At 43.6% G+C, this 18,170-nt stretch overlaps 5 non-coding genes across 5 annotated transcripts; all 5 read left to right on the forward strand.

Moving 5' to 3' along the window:
• Positions 1 to 10,821: 10,821 nt before the first annotated feature.
• trnas-aga (transfer RNA serine (anticodon AGA)) lies at positions 10,822 to 10,903 on the forward strand. Its single transcript has one exon. It is a non-coding gene; the product is annotated as a tRNA-Ser (tRNA).
• A 1,869-nt stretch (positions 10,904 to 12,772) lies between these two features.
• Positions 12,773 to 12,854, forward strand: trnas-uga (transfer RNA serine (anticodon UGA)). Its single transcript has one exon. It is a non-coding gene; the product is annotated as a tRNA-Ser (tRNA).
• A 1,582-nt stretch (positions 12,855 to 14,436) lies between these two features.
• Positions 14,437 to 14,508, forward strand: trnad-guc (transfer RNA aspartic acid (anticodon GUC)). Its single transcript has one exon. It is a non-coding gene; the product is annotated as a tRNA-Asp (tRNA).
• Positions 14,509 to 14,724: 216 nt separating this feature from the next.
• trnas-aga (transfer RNA serine (anticodon AGA)) lies at positions 14,725 to 14,806 on the forward strand. The gene has a single exon. It is a non-coding gene; the product is annotated as a tRNA-Ser (tRNA).
• Positions 14,807 to 16,660: 1,854 nt separating this feature from the next.
• Positions 16,661 to 16,742, forward strand: trnas-aga (transfer RNA serine (anticodon AGA)). The gene has a single exon. It is a non-coding gene; the product is annotated as a tRNA-Ser (tRNA).
• The last annotated feature ends 1,428 nt before the right edge of the window (positions 16,743 to 18,170 follow it).

Genomic DNA, 18,170 nt, shown 5'->3' on the forward strand with positions numbered 1-18,170 from the left:
TCACATGGATTGTCAATGGGAGATAAGATTTGAGTGAGGCAGTGAGTAGATAAATACCGAGAGAGAGGGGGAGGAGTGTCGCTGGAACTCCAGGTGATGTAACAGATGATGGGGGTTAGTGCAGGGTAGGTAGTGAGGGGGTTGTGTTCCTGCAATTCTCCGCCATCCTCGGCCCCAGTGAGGCGCTGATTTTGAAATTCTCAGCATCCTGTTCACACCCCTCGATGGCCCCGCCCCTCACTATCTCTGTAACCTCCTCCAGCCCCTACACCCCTTCCTCTCTCTGTAACCTTCTCCAGCCACTACACCCCTCCGTTTCTCTGTAACCTCCTCCAGTCAATGGGAGATAAGATTTGAGTGAGGCAGTGAGTAGATAAATACCGAGAGAGAGGGGGAGGAGTGTCGCTGGAACTCCAGGTGATGTAACACCCCTCCCTATCTCTGTAAACTCGTCCAGTCCCTACACCCCTCCCTATCTCCGTAACCTCCTCCAGCCCTACACTCCTCCCTATCTCTCTAACCTCTTCGAGCCCCGACAGCTCTCCCTGTCTCTCTAAGCTTGTTAGGGTTAACTTCAAACCACCACTAGGATTCTGTTAGCCTTAAAGTAAATGCAGGTTTTATTAATACAAGCCGGCAGGGGAGCTATCCTTGAAGGAATGCTCGAAGATACTGCCAGAGACATCTTACTTTATACAGTTTCAGATTATAGCATTAAGTAATTACGCAAGTTACAATGATTTCATGCTGATTGATTAATACATGATTGATTGGTACAGCGCTTCCTCCAATCTGGCATCTACATGCCTTAATTGGCAATTCCAAATACATGTTGTTATGATTATTTTATTTAACTCTTATTTTGTTATACAATTCCAATTCTATGTTATCTGTGTCCATACCCAGCTCCCAAGGCCTTTAGTCTATGAATTGGAGCATCTGCTCCTCTGTGGAAGGCATCCCTCACATGCTTCCCACAAAAAACAGGCTGTGGGTTCCATTTTAAAAACCTGTTAACTCCATTTTAAAACATCACAATTATTATTATTCATTGTAATTACAATTTGTAATCTGCCCTTTCAGTCCCTCCTGTTGGTCCCTGATTATTTCTAAATAATCAGCTGACCACATATATGTTCTGAGCCATCTGCTGGAAATGGTGATATCAAGTCCATATCCCTGGGATCACTTGTAGTTCCATCTTTTGCGGAGTCTTTACATACTACCCCTGACCATTTCCCTGGGATATTGGCACATCACTTATATTTCGTTTTGTACATACAGTGCATAAGCTCGGGGTCTTGGTTGTTTCCCTAACGCGTTCCAAAGTCACTCGCCTCCCTATCATGCCTACATTACATAATTAACAGGGCTGTTTGCTGTTCGGCTAGAACCACGTGGTTGTATATCTCTCTGATCTTACACATCAGATATAGTTGGATCACGATACATATCCCTTCCACTACCATTATTACCACAATTGAATGCCACATCAATTTGAGGACTGCGTAGGCTTTAGGTGATCAGCCCTTAAAAAACCCACCATGAACAACAATTTTCCATTCCCTGCCTTATCCTTACCTGATTCCTATTTCTCCCGCCTCCGTTTCGTTGGTCAGGCGACAGGATTGGGACACTCATGACTCAGATCAGGTATTCATGCCGTCTTTTTGTTTGATTAACCTTCTTTGGATCTAGCAAAGGCTTTCTGCGTTCTTGGTTACGGGTCTTGGCCAATCTCTTCTTTCTGCGCCTCTTGTATCTGCCTGTACAGTCTCCCAGTAGCATCAACACCACTATCAGCTGCACTAGGACTAACACATGGGATATAATTCTAATCCCTATCTTGTAACTTTGCTCGGGTAAGCCTCACCTGTCTTTGCACTTGTTACATAACATCACCAACTAACTCAAGGCTATTACTATCTGTATTGCCACTAGGGTATGGGAAAGGATCCTTATCCAGGAATGTATAATCTCAAGTACCAAGGCGGGTTTTTCAGGTTATCCTTTATTTCACTCTCCAGTTCTTCAGCTTTCTCCTTCAGCTCTTAATATCTTTTAATGTTATTTCTTGAGCTAGTTAAATATTCAAGTAACAGGGGAATTGATTGTGCTTGCTCTTCCATGTAAACATCAATATCTTGCTTAATCTCATCGCTTACATTGTCTTCCTGGCATGTCATGCGTGCTCTTCCCCCTGCCACGAACAGTCTTGGAGTAACGTAAGTTCCCAGGCTAGTTACCACACAATATTGTCCTCGCCCTTGATACGTGTAATGTAGGTTCGGGCAGGTTTTATTCCAATGACGCACCCTTCCGTAGTATTGTCAAACCCGCATCTATCCTTGCTCCCGTCTCCCACTAGATGAGGACCTATAGTTAGGGTTCCTCCTCTCCGGCACATGGATAAAGATATTCCCCTTATATTACCATTCTTTTTGATCTCATACTGATCCATCGCGGATGTACTCTTCCCCTCGTATTTTGTTTGTTTCCCCTCTCATCCTCCTGTAACCGCATACACCCTTGTCATTCCTTTCAAAAAGGGCCACATTACAGCAAAGTCTAAAGGGACAAAGCGTGTTAAAAAGACAAGCCTGAAGGCTCTGTGCCTCAATGCGAGGACTATTCGTAATAAGGTGGATGAATTAACTGCACAGGTAGCAATTAATGAATATGATATAATTGGCACCACGGAGACATGGCTGTCCTGAGGCTGTGTCCCCTGGTTCTGGACTTCCCCAACATCGGGAACAAGCTACCTGCATCTAACCTGTCCCGTCCCGCCAGAATCTTTATGTTTCTAGGAAATCCCCTCTCATCCGTCTAAACTCCAATGTATAAAAACCAAGTTGATCCAGTCTCTCCTCATATGACAGTCCAGCCATCCCGAGAATCAATCTGGTGAACTTTCGCTTCACTTGCTCAATAGCAAGAACGTCCTTCCTCACATTAGGAGACCAAAACTAAACACAATATTCCAGGTGAGGCCTCACCAAGGCCCTGTACAACTGCAGTAAGAATCTGTTAAATCTGCATTTTACTGCAATTTTATGACATTCTGAACCGATAAAGAAATGGAATCGTGTCTCTCAGTCTCTGCCTCACTCTCTACCTCTGTCTCTTTAGAGATCTGTGCATGTGTTTGCGTGTTTGAGTCTTTGTCTCCCTCACTCTGCCTCTCTCTGACTCACTCTGTCTCTCCCTGTTTCTCTGTTTGTCTCGGTCTCTCAATCTGCCCGTGTCTTTCTCACAGTGTCCAGTTCTGTTGCAATGGGATTCTCTCAGTTTCTCTGTCTGACTGTCTCTCTCTTTCCCATCATTACTGTCTGTCTATGTCTCTGCCTGCCTGTCTCTCTTTGCCTGTCTCTGTTCGATCCTGTCCGTAACCTGTTGAGTATTTCCATCATTTTTTGTTTTTATCTCTGTCTCTCTCTCTCTATCTTCTCTCTCACTATCTCTCTCTCTCTCTTTGTCGCTTTCTTTGTCCATGTCTTTTTCTTTGTCTCTGGTTTTCCATTACTATTTGCCTCTCTCTCTTTATGGAGCACACACACACACACACACATCTCTGTGTATGTGTGTGTTTGAGTCTTTGTCTCACTCAGTCTCCCTATCCCTCTCAGTCTCACAATTGATCTCTCTCTATTTCTCTAGCTCGCTGTCTGTCTCTCCCTGTTTCTCTGTTTGTGTCTGTCTCTCAAAGTGTCTGTCTCTTTCTCATGATGTCCACTTCTTTTCACAGCTCGATTCCTGCTGTCTCAAAATCTACACCCGTCAGTCCATCATTGGTATAGTCGTGCGTATCCCTGCCTGTCACGCGGGAGGAATCATTTTCGAAATGTAGAATTGTACCTCTGTTATTCGGTATAGATTCATATTAACAGTTCCAGAGCAACATAGAAGAGTAAAAATACAGCAAGAGGAGATTGGCTCTTCCAGAATTTTAGGAAACAGAGACTTTTTCAGGACTCTGCGGCGTTCTGATGCAGAGAGATGGATGATTGAGTTTTATGTGAGTAACATTTAAAGAGGTAGAAACCCAGTCGTCGTGCCTGGGTGATTAAGGCGATGGACCAAAAAACCCACTGGGGTTTCACCGTGCAGGTTCGATACTGTCGACTACCGATTTCAGCGTTTTGCATTCCATTTCACAATTTAACCAGATCCCTGCAAAACGGATCCTGAGTTCGGTGGAATAACGTCCCACACCTTGCAACACTGACATTTTTTTCTCATGTTCATTAATTTGCAATATTCACGATACATACGGATAGAAAAACGCAAAAATCAGCCAAATTAGCGACAGTGATTCAGCCTGTCGATCCTTCTTTATACTAAGGCACTCTGTGTATGTCCATTGGTGCGTGTATATTTTTGGTTGTGTGTGTGTGTGTCTCTGTATCTGTCTATCTGTATGCATGTCACTGTGTATGTGCAACTGTCTGTGGATATCATCACCATGCATTTGGTATGTCCTGGAACTTTTTAAAAAGACTTGGGGAAAATAATATAGTTGTGACATTTGATATCGGCTTTGGTTCAGCGGCAGCATTTTCGACTTCAAGTCCCACTCCTGAGACTTGAGCAGAAAATCTTGGCTGACACTCAAGTGCAGTACTTGCGGAATTTTGCATCGTTGAAGCTGTTGACTTTTGGATGAAATGTCAAATTGAAGCTCCGTCTGCTCTCTCCGGTGAATGCGAAAGTTCCCACAGCATTATTAGATAAAGAGTAGTGAGTTGTCCCCGTGTCACTTTTATATAAATATTCTGAACTGCTCACTGAAAACCTGTGTGTATGCGTGTGTCTGTGAGGGTGGAGCTCAAGCCCAGATTCTCATCGAGACAGAATGTGAAGGTTCGCAAGTCCAGAATGGCTGAGTGTATAAGTCGTTGCATTTAGGATCTAATGGGTTTATACCCGCGTGGGTTCGAACCCCACTCCTCGTAGCTCTTGAATTTTGCACCGATTTTCTCCCATCCTGCTCAATGTTACCCGAATACCTTCTGTTGAATCTGTAACTCTGTCACACTCTCAACTGACAAAGAAATGGGATTGTGAAATGTATCTGTGCCTCTCACTCTCTGTCTTTAGAGAGCCCTGTATATCTTTATGTGTTTGAGTCTCTGTCACTCTCTGACTCACTCTGTCTGTGGACCTAGAAGCTGAATTCAGGGAGCTCGGAGTTAAATTAAAAAGTAGGACCTCAATGGTCGCAAACTCAGGATTGCTACCAGTGCCACCTGCTAGTCGGAGCAGGAATCGCAGGATAGCTCAGATGAATACGTGGCTTGAAATGTGGTGCAGATGGGAGGTATTCAAGTTCCTGGGACTTTGGAACCGGTTCTGGGGGAGGTGGGACCAGAACTAAACCGGAAGGTCTGCACCTGGGCAGGACCCAAAACAATGTCCAAGGGGGAGTGTTTGCTAGTGTTATTGGGGAGGGTTTAAAGTAATATGGCAGGGCGACGGGAGACAGAGGGAAGTCGAATGGGAACAGAACGAAAGATTAAAAGTAAAGGTGGAGGGCAGAGAATCCCACTGCAAAAATCAAATAGGGCCACTTTACAGCCAAATTCTAAAGGGTCAAAATGTGCTACAATAACAAGCCTGAAGGCTCTGTGCCTCATTGTGAGGTGTATTCGTAATAAGGCGGATGAATTAACTGCACAAGCAGCAATTACTGAATATGATATAATTGGCATGACGGAGACATAGCTCCAGGGTGACCAAGGCTGGGAATTCAACATTCAGGAAGCATAGGCAGAAATGAAAAGGTGTTGGGGTAGCGTTGCTGGTTAAAGAGGAAATTAAGGCAATAGTAAGGAACGACATTAGCTTGGAAGATGTGGAACATGTATGGGTGGTGCTGCGGAATACCAAAGGGAAGAAAACGCGAGAGGAGTTGTGTACAGATCAGCAAACAGTAGTAGTGAGGTTGGGGACAGCATCAAAGAAGAAATTTAGGAATGCATGCCATAAAGATACAGCAGTTATCAAGGACGACCTTGCTCTAAATGTAGATTGGGCTAATAAAACAGGAAGCAATACGGTGGAGGAGGATTTCCTCGAGCGTATTAGGGATGGTTTTCTCGACCAATATGTCGAGGGACCATCTAGAGGGCTGGCCATCCTAGACTGGGTGGTGTGTAATGAGAAAGGACAAATTAGCAATCTTGTTGTGCGAGGCCCCTTGGGATGAGTGGCCATAATAAGGTAGAATTCTTTATTAAGGTGGCGAGTGCCACAGTTAATTCAGAGACTTGGGTCCTGAACTTAAGGAAAGGTAACTTCGATGATATGAGACGTGAATTGGCTAGAATAGACTGGCGAATGATACTTAAAGGGTTGACGGTGGATAGGAAATGGCAAACATTTAAAGATCACATAGACGAACTTCAACAATTGTATTTCCCTGTCTGGAGTAAAAATAAAACTGGGAAGGTGGCTCAACAGTAGCTAACAAGGGAAATTAAGGATAGTGCAAGGAAGAGGCATATAAATTGGCCAGAAAAAGACGCAACCTGAGGACTGGGAGACATTTAGAATTCAGCAGAGGAGGACAAAGGGGTTAATTAGGAGGGGGAAATTGGATTATGAGAGGAAGCTTGTTGGAAACATAATAAAGTTCTATAGATATGTGAAGACAAAAAGATTAGAGAAGACAAACGTAGGTCCCTTGCAGTCAGATTCAGGTGAATTTATAATGGGGAACAAAGAAATGGTAGACCAGTTGAACAATTACTTTGGTTCTGTCTTCACGAAGGAAGACACGCATAACCTTCAAAAATACTAGGGCACCAAGGATCTAGCGAGAAGGAGGAACTGAAGCAAATCCTTATCAGTCAGGTAATTGTGTTAGGGAAATTGATGGAATTGAAGACCGATAAATCCCCGGGGCCTGATAGTCTGCATTGGAAAGTACTTGAGGAAGTGGCCCTAGAAATAGCGGATTCATTAGTGATCATTTTCCAACAGTCCATGGACTCTAAATCAGTTCGTATGGACTGGAGATTAGCTAATGTAACACCACATTTTAAAAAAGGAGGGAGATAGAAAATGGATAATTATAGACCGGTTAGCCTGACATCAGTAGTGGGGAAAATGTAGGAATCAATTATTAAAGATGAAATAGCAGTGCATTTGGAAAGCAGTGAAAGGATCGGTCCAAGCTGCATGAATTTATGAAAGGGAAATCAAGCTTGACAAATCTTCTGGAATTTATTGAGGATGTAACTAGTATAGTGGACAAGGGGAACCAGTGCATGTGGTGTAATTACTTTCAAAAGGCTTTCAACAAATTCCCACTCACGTATTGGTGTGCATAGTATTGGGAGTAATGTACTGACGTGGATAGAGAACTGGTTGGCAGACAGGAAGCAGAGAGTCGGGATAAACGGGTCCTTTTCAGAAAAGCAGGCAGTGACTAGTGGGGTGCCGCAGGGCTCAGTGCTCGGACCCCAGCTATTTACAATATACATGAATGATTTAGATGAAGGAATTGAGTGTAATATCTTCAAGTTTACAGATGATACCAACAGGGTGGCGGTTTGAGCTGTGAGGAGTACGCTAAGAGGCTGCAGGGTGACTTGGACAGGTTAGGTTAGTGGGCAAATGCATGGCAGATGCAGTATAATGTGGATAAATGAGAGGTTATCCACTTTGGTGGCAAAAACACGAAGGCAGAATATTATCTGTATGGCGGCAGTTTAGGAAAAGGGGAGGTGCAATGGGAGCTGCGTGAGGTGGTACACCAGTCATTGAAAGTTGACATGCAGTTGCAGCAGGCGGTGAAGAAGGCAAATGGTATGTTGACCTTTATAGCTAGGGGTTTTGGGTATAGGAGTACTGAGGTCTTACCGCTGTTGTACAGGGCCTTTGTGAGACCTCACCTGGAATATTGTGTTCAGTTTTGGTCTCGTAATCTGAGGAAGGACTTTCTTGCTATTGAGGGAGTGCAGCGAAGTTTCACCATACTGATTCCCGGGATGACAGGACTGACATATGAGGAGAGACTGGATCGACTGGGCTTGTAGTCACTGGAGTTTAGAAGTAAGAGAGGGGATCTCATAGAAACATAAAAAATTCGGACGGGACTTTAAGGTTAGATGCAGCAAGAACGTTCCCGATGTTGGGGAAGTCCAGAATTAGGGGACACAGTCTAAGGATAAGGGGCAGGCCATTTAGGATCGAAGTGAGGAGAAACTTCTTCACTCAGAGAGTTGTTAACCTGTGGAATTCCCTATCGCAGAGAGTTGTTGATGCCAGTTCATTGGCTATATTCAAGAGGGCGTTAGATATGGCCATGAAGGCTAAAGGCATCAAGAGGTATGGAGAGAAAGCAGGAAAGGGGTACTGAGCTGAATGATCAGCCATGATCTTATTGAATGGTGGTGCAGACTCGAAAGCCCGAATGGCCTACTCCTGCACATATTTTCTATGTTTCTCTGTTTGTCCCTATCTCTCAATCTGTCTCTTACTTTCTCACGGTGTCAAAGTTCTGCTCCAATGGGATTCTCTCAGTCTCCCTGTCTATTTGGCTCTCTCTTTCCCATCATCCCTCTCTGTCTGACTGTCTCTCTCTATCTGTCTATGTCTCTGCCTGCTGTCTTTCTTTGCTCTGTCTCTAACCTGATGAGTATTTCCATCATTTTCTCTTTTAGTCTCTATCTCTCTTTCTCGATCAGTCTCTCTCCTTGTCACTGTCTTTATCATTGTCTTTCTCTCACTCTTTCCCTCTCTCTCTGAATAGATCACACACACACATCTCTGTGTATGTATGTATTTGAGTATTTTTCACACTCAGTCTGCCACTCCTTCATTGTCTCACACTTTCTGTCTCTCGTTGTCTCTATCTCGCTCTCTGTCTCTCCCTGCTGTCGGACTAGAAATCCATTGGGATTTTCCCACGCAGATTCGAATCCTGCCAACTACGATTCTCAGCATTTTTCATTCCATTGCACAATTTAACCAGTTCTCTGCCAAACTGATCATGAGATAAATGGAATAACGTCCCACACCTTTCAACACTGACATTTGTTTCTCATTTTTATTAATCTGCAATATTCACGATACATCCGTTTAAAACATCGCAAAAATCAGTCAAAGTTGCGACAGTGATTCAGCCTGTCTATCCCTCGAGATGTCTCAGGCATCTGTGCATGCCCGTTGGTGCGTGTAAATTTTTGGTTATGTGTGTGTGTGTCTCTGTGTCTGTCTATCTCTATTTTTGTCTCTCCATATGTGCAACTGTCTGTGGAAATCATCACCATGAATTTGGTATGTCCTAGAACTTATAAAAAAGACTTGGGGAAAATAATACGGTTGTGAACTTTTGTATCGGCTTTGGTTCAGTGGCAGCATTCTCGACTGAATCGGGAGTTTGTGTGTTCATGTCGAACTCCTTGGACTTGAGCATATCATCTTGGCAAACACTCAAGTGCAGCACTTGGGGAATTTTGCAATGTTGAAGCTGTTGACTTTCGGATGAAATGTTAAATTGAAGCTCCGCCTGCACCCTCGGGTGGATATGAAAGCTCCCAGAGCATTACTCGAAACAGAGTAGGAGAGTTGCCCCCGTGTCAATATTCCTAAAAATGTTCGTAAATGCTCACTAAAAGACTATGTGCATGTGTTTGTATGTGGGGTTGGGGTTGAAGCCTAGTTTGTCACAGAGACAGAATCCAAGCTCTCACAGGACCAGGATAGCCGAGTGGTTAAAGCGTTGGCCTTAAACCTCAAAGGGTTTTCCCAGCGTGGGTTCTTCCCCGCTCCTGGTTTTTATTTAAATTAACACGGATATCCTCCCATTCTGATCAATGATGTCCGATTTTCATCGGTTGAATCAACAATTTTCTGTAACTGTGTGACACTCTGAACCGATAATGAAATAAAATTGTGAAAGGTATCAGTGTCGCTCGGTCCCTGCTTCTCTCTTTCTCTTCACAGAGTTGTGTATGTGTTTGGATGTTTGAGTCTTTGTCTCTCTCAGTCTGACTCAATCTGTCTGTCCCTGTTTCTCCGTTTGTCTCAGTCTCTCAATCTGTCTCTTTCTCACGGTGCCCACGTCTGTTCCAATGGGATTCTCTCAGATTCTTTGTCTGACTGGCTCTCTCTTTCCCATCATTTCGGTCTGTCCATGTCTTTGCCTGCCTCTGTTAGTCCCTGCCTCTAACCTGAGAAGTATTTTCATTATTTTCTGTTTTAGTCTCTATCTCTCTCTCTCTATCTGTCTCTCTCCTTGTCACTGTCTTTTTCATTGCCTTTCTCGCACTCTTTCCCTCTCTCTCTTAATAGATCACACACACACATCTCTGTATATTTATGTGTTTGAGTCTTTTTCTCACCCATTCTGCCTCTCCTTCTCAGTCTCACACTTTCTGTCTCTCGTTGTCTCTATCTCGGTGTCTGTCTCTCCCTGTTTGTCGGTTTGTCTCTGTCTCTCAATGTGTCTGTTGACTTCTCATTGTGTCCAGTTCTGTTCACAGCTCGATTCCTTCTCCAACAGAGCAGTTACCCGTCAGTTCCTCGTTAGTATAGTGGTGAATATCCTCGCCTGTCACGCAGGATCCCTGGGTTCAATTCACCGTGCGGGAAGGCAGTTGTTTCAAAATGTAGAATTTTACTTTTGTTTCTTGGTAGAGATACATATTAAAAATTACAGAGCGCTATCGAACTGCAAACATACAGGGAGAGGAGTTTGCCTCTTCCAGATTTTTAGCAAACGGAGACGTTTTCAAGATTCTTTGGCCGTCTGCTGCACAGAGATGGATGACTGAGTTTTTTCTGAGTAACGTTTAAAAAGCCAGCGACACAGTAGTCGTGGCCGAGTGGTTAAGGCGATGAACTAGAAATCCATTGGGATTTTGCCGCGCAGGTTCGAATCCTGCCGACTACGATTCTCAGCATTTTTCATTCCATTTCACAATTTAACCAGTTCACTGCCAAACTGATCATGAGATAATTGGAATAACGTCCCACACCTTTCAACACTGACATTTGTTCTCATTTTTATTAATCTGCAATATTCACGATACATTCGTTTAAAAAATCGCAACAATCAGTCAAAGTTGCGACAGTGATTCAGCCTGTCTATCCCTCGAGATGTCGAAGGCAGCTGTGCATGCCCGTTGGTGCGTGTAAATTTTTGGTTATGTGTGTATCTGTGTCTGTCTATCTCTATTTTTGTCTCTGTGTATGTGCAACTGTCTGTGGAAATCATCACCATGAATTTGGTATGTCCTGGAACTTATAAAAAAGACTTGGGGAAAATAATACGGTTGTGAACTTTTGTATCGGCTTTGGTTCAGTGGCAGCATTCTCGACTGAATCAGGAGTTTGTGTGTTCAAGTCGCACTCCTTGGACTTGAGCATATCATCTTGGCTAACACTCAAGTGCAGCACTTGGGGAATTTTGCAATGTTGAAGCTGTTGACTTTCGGATGAAATGTTAAATTGAAGCTCCGTCTGCCCCCTCGGGTGGATGTAAAAGGTCCCAGAGCATTACTCGAAACAGAGTAGGAGAGTTGCCCCCGTGTAAATATTACTAAAAATGTTCGTAAATGCTCACTAAAAGACTATGTGCATGTGTTTGTATGTGGTGTTGGGGTTGAAGCCCAGTTTGTCACAGAGACAGAATCCAAGCTCTCACAGGGCCAGGATAACCGAGTGGTTATGTCGTTGGCCTTAAACTTCAAAGGGTTTTCCACCGTGGGTTCTTCCCCACTCCTGGTTTCTATTTATTTTAACACAGATTTCCTCCCATTCTGATCAGTGATGTCCGATTTTCATCGGTTGAATCAACAATTTTCTGTAACTATGTGTCACTCTGAACCGATAATGAAATGAAATTGTGAAATGTATCTGTGTCGCTCGGTCTCTGCCTCTCTCTCTCTCTCCACAGAGCTGTGTATGTGTTTGTATGTCTGAGTCTTTGTCTCTCGCAGTCTGACTCACTCTGTCTGTCCCTGTTTCTCCGTTTGTCTCAGTCTCTCAATCTGTCTCTTTCTCACGGTGCCCACGTCTGTTCCAATGGGATTCTCTCAGATTCTTTGTCTGACTGGCTCTCTCTTTCCCATCATTTCGGTCTGTCCATTTCTTTGCCTGTCTCTGTTAGTCCCTGCCTCTAACCTGAGAAGTATTTCCATCATTTTCTGTTTTAGTCTCTATCTCTTTCTCTCTATCTGTCTCTCTCCTTGTCACTGTCTTTATCATTGTCTTTCTCTCACTCTTTCCCTTTCTCTCTTAATAGATCAAACACACAAATCTCTGTCTCTGTATGTGTTTGAGTCTTTTTCTCACCCAATCTGCCTCTCCTTCTCAGTCTCACACTTTCTGTCTCTCGTTGTCTCTATCTCGGTGTCTGTCTCTCCCTGTTTGTCGGTTTGTCTCTGTCTCTCAATGTGTCTGTCGACTTCTCATGGTGTCCAGTTCTGTTCACAGCTCGATTCCTGCTCCGACAGAGCAGCTATCCGTCAGTTCCTCGTTAGTATAGTGGTGAGTATCCCCGCCTGTCACACGGGAAAACGGCGTTCAATTCCCCGACGGGGAGGCAGATGTTTCAGAATGTTGATTTTTACTTCTGTTTCTTGGTAGATGCATATTAAAAATTCCAGAGCGAAATCGAACTGTGAAAATACTGGTAGAGGAGTTTGCCTCTTCCAGATTTTTAGCAAACGGAGACTTTTTCAGGATTCTTTGGCCGTCTGCTGCACAGAGATGGATGACTGAGTTTTTTCTGAGTAACGTTCAAAAAGCCAGTGACACAGTAGTCGTGGCCGAGTGGTTAAGGCGATGGACTTGAAATCCATTGGGATTTTCCCGTGCAGGTTCGAATCCTGCCGACTACGATTCTCAGCATTTTTCATTCCATTTCACAATTTAACCAGTTCTCTACCAAACTGATCATGTGATAATTGGAATAACGTCCCACACCTTTGAACACTGACATTTGTTCTCATTTTTATTAATCTGCAATATTCACGATACATCCGATTAAAAAATCGCAACAATCAGTCAAAGTTGCGACAGTGATTCAGCCTGTCTATCCCTCGAGATGTCTAAGGCATCTGTGCATGCCCGTTGGTGCGTGTAAATTTTTGGTTATGTGTGTCTCTGTGTCTGTCTATCTCTATTTTTGTCTCTGTGTATGTGCAACTGTCTGTGGAAATCATCACCATGAATTTGGTATGTCCTGGAACTTATAAAAAAGTCTTGGGGAAAATAATACGGTTGTGAACTTTTGTATCGGCTTTGGTTCAGTGGCAGCATTCTCGACTGAATCAGGAGTTTGTGTGTTCAAGTCGCACTCCTTGGACTTGAGCATATCATCTTGGCTAACACTCAAGTGCAGCACTTGGGGAATTTTGCAATGTTGAAGCTGTTGACTTTCGGATGAAATGTTAAATTGAAGCTCCGTCTGCACCCTCGGGTGGATATGAAAGGTCCCAGAGCATTACTCGAAACAGAGTAGGAGAGTTGCCCCCGTGTAAATATTACTAAAAATGTTCGTAAATGCTCACTAAAAGACTATGTGCATGTGTTTGTATGTGGGGTTGGGGTTGAAGCCCAGTTTGTCACAGAGACAGAATCCAAACTCTCACAGGGCCAGGATAACCGAGTGGTTATGTCGTTGGCCTTAACTTCAAAGGGTTTTCCACCGTGGGTTCTTCCCCACTCCTGGTTTCTATTTATTTTAACACAAATTTCCTCCCATTCTGATCAGTGATGTCCGATTTTCATCGGTTGAATCAACAATTTTCTGTAACTATGTGTCACTCTGAACCGATAATGAAATGAAATTGTGAAATGTATCTGTGTCGCTCGGTCTCTGCCTCTCTCTCTCTCTCTCCACAGAGCTGTGTATGTGTTTGTATGTCTGAGTCTTTGTCTCTCTCAGTCTGACTCATTCTGTCTGTCCCTGTTTCTCCGTTTGTCTCAGTCTCTCAATCTGTCTCTTTCTCACGGTGCCCACGTCTGTTCCAATGGGATTCTCTCAGATTCTTTGTCTGACTGGCTCTCTCTTTCCCATCATTTCGGTCTGTCCATTTCTTTGCCTGTCTCTGTTAGTCCCTGCCTCTAACCTGAGAAGTATTTCCATCATTTTCTGTTTTAGTCTCTATCTCTTTCTCTCTATCTGTCTCTCTCCTTGTCACTGTCTTTATCATTGTCTTTCTCTCACTCTTTCCCTTTCTCTCTTAATAGATCAAACGCACAAATCTCTGTCTCTGTATGTGTTTGAGTCTTTTTCTCACCCAATCTGCCTCTCCTTCTCAGTCTCACACTTTCTGTCTCTCGTTGTCTCTATCTCCGTGTCTGTCTCTCCCTGTTTGTCGGTTTGTCTCTGTCTCTCAATGTGTCTGTCGACTTCTCATGGTGTCCAGTTCTGTTCACAGCTCGATTCCTGCTCCGACAGAGCAGCTATCCGTCAGTTCCTCGTTAGTATAGTGGTGAGTATCCCCGCCTGTCACGCGGGAGAACGGGGTTCAATTCCCCGACGGGGAGGCAGATGTTTTAGAATGTTGATTTTTACTTCTGTTTCTTGGTAGATACATATTAAAAATTCCAGAGCGAAATCGAACTGTGAAAATACAGGTAGAGGAGTTTGCCTCTTCCAGATTTTTAGCAAACGGAGACTTTTTCAGGATTCTTTGGCCGTCTGCTGCACAGAGATGGATGACTGAGTTTTTTCTGAGTAACGTTCAAAAAGCTAGCGACACAGTAGTCGTGGCCGAGTGGTTAAGGCGATGGACTAGAAATCCATTGGGATTTTCCCGCGCAGGTTCGAATCCTGCCGACTACGATTCTCAGCATTTTTCATTCCATTTCACAATTTAACCAGTTCTCTACCAAACTGATCATGTGATAATTGGAATAACGTCTCACACCTTTGAACACTGACATTTGTTCTCATTTTTATTAATCTGCAATATTCACGATACATCCGATTAAAAAATCGCAACAATCAGTCAAAGTTGCGACAGTGATTCAGCCTGTCTATCCCTCGAGATGTCAAAGGCATCTGTGCATGCCCGTTGGTGCGTGTAAATTTTTGGTTATGTGTGTCTCTGTGTCTGTCTATCTCTACTGTTGTCTCTGTGTATGTGCTACTGTCTGTGGAAATCATCACCATGAATTTGGTATGTCCTGGAACTTATAAAAAAGACTTGTGGAAAATAATACGGTTGTGAACTTTTGTATCGGCTTTGGTTCAGTGGCAGCATTCTCGACTGAATCAGGAGTATGTGTGTTCAAGTCGCACTCCTTGGACTTGAGCATATCATCTTGGCTAACACTCAAGTGCAGCACTTGGGGAATTTTGCAATGTTGAAGCTGTTGACTTTCGGATGAAATGTTAAATTGAAGCTCCGTCTGCACCCTCGGGTGGATATGAAAGGTCCCAGAGCATTACTCGAAACAGAGTAGGAGAGTTGCCCCCGTGTAAATATTACTAAAAATGTTCGTAAATGCTCACTAAAAGACTATGTGGGGTTGGGGTTGAAGCCCAGTTTGTCACAGAGACAGAATCCAAACTCTCACAGGGCCAGGATAACCGAGTGGTTATGTCGTTGGCCTTAACTTCAAAGGGTTTTCCACCGTGGGTTCTTCCCCACTCCTGGTTTCTATTTATTTTAACACAAATTTCCTCCCATTCTGATCAATGATGTCCGATTTTCATCGGTTGAATCAACAATTTTCTGTAACTATGTGTCACTCTGAACCGATAATGAAATGAAATTGTGAAATGTATCTGTGTCGCTCGGTCTCTGCCTCTCTCTCTCTCTCTCCACAGAGCTGTGTATGTGTTTGTATGTCTGAGTCTTTGTCTCTCTCAGTCTGACTCACTCTGTCTGTCCCTGTTTCTCCGTTTGTCTCAGTCTCTCAATCTGTCTCTTATTCACGGTGCCCACGTCTGTTCCAATGGGATTCTCTCAGATTCTTTGTCTGACTGGCTCTCTCTTTCCCATCATTTCGGTCTGTCCATTTCTTTGCCTGTCTCTGTTAGTCCCTGCCTCTAACCTGAGAAGTATTTCCATCATTTTCTGTTTTAATCTCTATCTCTTTCTCTCTATCTGTCTCTCTCCTTGTCACTGTCTTTATCATTGTCTTTCTCTCACTCTTTCCCTTTCTCTCTTAATAGATCAAACACACAAATCTCTGTCTCTGTATGTGTTTGAGTCTTTTTCTCACCCAATCTGCCTCTCCTTCTCAGTCTCACACTTTCTGTCTCTCGTTGTCTCTATCTCGGTGTCTGTCTCTCCCTGTTTGTCGGTTTGTCTCTGTCTCTCAATGTGTCTGTCGACTTCTCATGGTGTCCAGTTCTGTTCACAGCTCGATTCCTGCTCCGACAGAGCAGCTATCCGTCAGTTCCTCGTTAGTATAGTGATGAGTATCCCCGCCTGTCACGCGGGAGACCGGGGTTCAATTCCCCGGCGGGGAGGCAGATGTTTCAAAATGTTGATTTTTACTTCTGTTTCTTGGTAGATACATATTAAAAATTCCAGAGCGAAATCGAACTGTGAAAATACAGGTAGAGGAGTTTGCCTCTTCCAGATTTTTAGCAAACGGAGACTTTTTCAGGATTCTTTGGCCGTCTGCTGCACAGAGATGGATGACTGAGTTTTTTCTGAGTAACGTTTAAAAAGCCAGCGACACAGTAGTCGTGGCCGAGTGGTTAAGGCGATGGACTAGAAATCCATTGGGATTTTCCCGCGCAGGTTCGAATCCTGCCGACTACGATTCTCAGCATTTTTCATTCCATTTCACAATTTAACCAGTTCTCCACCAAACTGATCATGTGATAATTGGAATAACGTCCCACACCTTTGAACACTGACATTTGTTCTCATTTTTATTAATCTGCAATATTCACGATACATCCGATTAAAAAATCGCAACAATCAGTCAAAGTTGCGACAGTGATTCAGCCTGTCTATCCCTCGAGATGTCTAAGGCATCTGTGCATGCCCGTTGGTGCGTGTAAATTTTTGGTTATGTGTGTCTCTGTGTCTGTCTATCTCTATTTTTGTCTCTGTGTATGTGCAACTGTCTGTGGAAATCATCACCATGAATTTGGTATGTCCTGGAACTTATAAAAAAGACTTGGGGAAAATAATACGGTTGTGAACTTTTGTATCGGCTTTGGTTCAGTGGCAGCATTCTCGACTGAATCAGGAGTTTGTGTGTTCAAGTCGCACTCCTTGGACTTGAGCATATCATCTTGGCTAACACTCAAGTACAGCACTTGGGGAATTTTGCAATGTTGAAGCTGTTGACTTTCGGATGAAATGTTAAATTGAAGCTCCGTCTGCACCCTCGGGTGGATATGAAAGGTCCCAGAGCATTACTCGAAACAGAGTAGGAGAGTTGCCCCCGTGTAAATATTACTAAAAATGTTCGTAAATGCTCACTAAAAGACTATGTGCATGTGTTTGTATGTGGGGTTGGGGTTGAAGCCCAGTTTGTCACAGAGACAGAATCCAAACTCTCACAGGGCCAGGATAACCGAGTGGTTATGTCGTTGGCCTTAACTTCAAAGGGTTTTCCACCGTGGGTTCTTCCCCACTCCTGGTTTCTATTTATTTTAATACAAATTTCCTCCCATTCTGATCAGTGATGTCCGTTTTTCATCGGTTGAATCAACAAATTTCTGCAACTATGTGTCACTCTGAACCGATAATGAAATGAAATTGTGAAATGTATCTGTGTCGCTCGGTCTCTGCCTCTCTCTCTCTCTCCACAGAGCTGTGTATGTGTTTGTATGTCTGAGTCTTTGTCTCTCTCAGTCTGACTCACTCTGTCTGTCCCTGTTTCTCCGTTTGTCTCAGTCTCTCAATCTGTCTCTTTCTCACGGTGCCCACGTCTGTTCCAATGGGATTCTCTCAGATTCTTTGTCTGACTGGCTCTCTCTTTCCCATCATTTCGGTCTGTCCATTTCTTTGCTTGTCTCTGTTAGTCCCTGCCTCTAACCTGAGAAGTATTTCCATCATTTTCTGTTTTAATCTCTATCTCTTTCTCTCTATCTGTCTCTCTCCTTGTCACTGTCTTTATCATTGTCTTTCTCTCACTCTTTCTCTTTCTCTCTTAATAGATCAAACACACAAATCTCTGTCTCTGTATGTGTTTGAGTCTTTTTCTCACCCAATCTGCCTCTCCTTCTCAGTCTC

Source organism: Pristiophorus japonicus, chromosome 23 (genome assembly GCF_044704955.1).
Source record: "Pristiophorus japonicus isolate sPriJap1 chromosome 23, sPriJap1.hap1, whole genome shotgun sequence".
NCBI classification, from domain to species: domain Eukaryota; kingdom Metazoa; phylum Chordata; class Chondrichthyes; family Pristiophoridae; genus Pristiophorus; species Pristiophorus japonicus.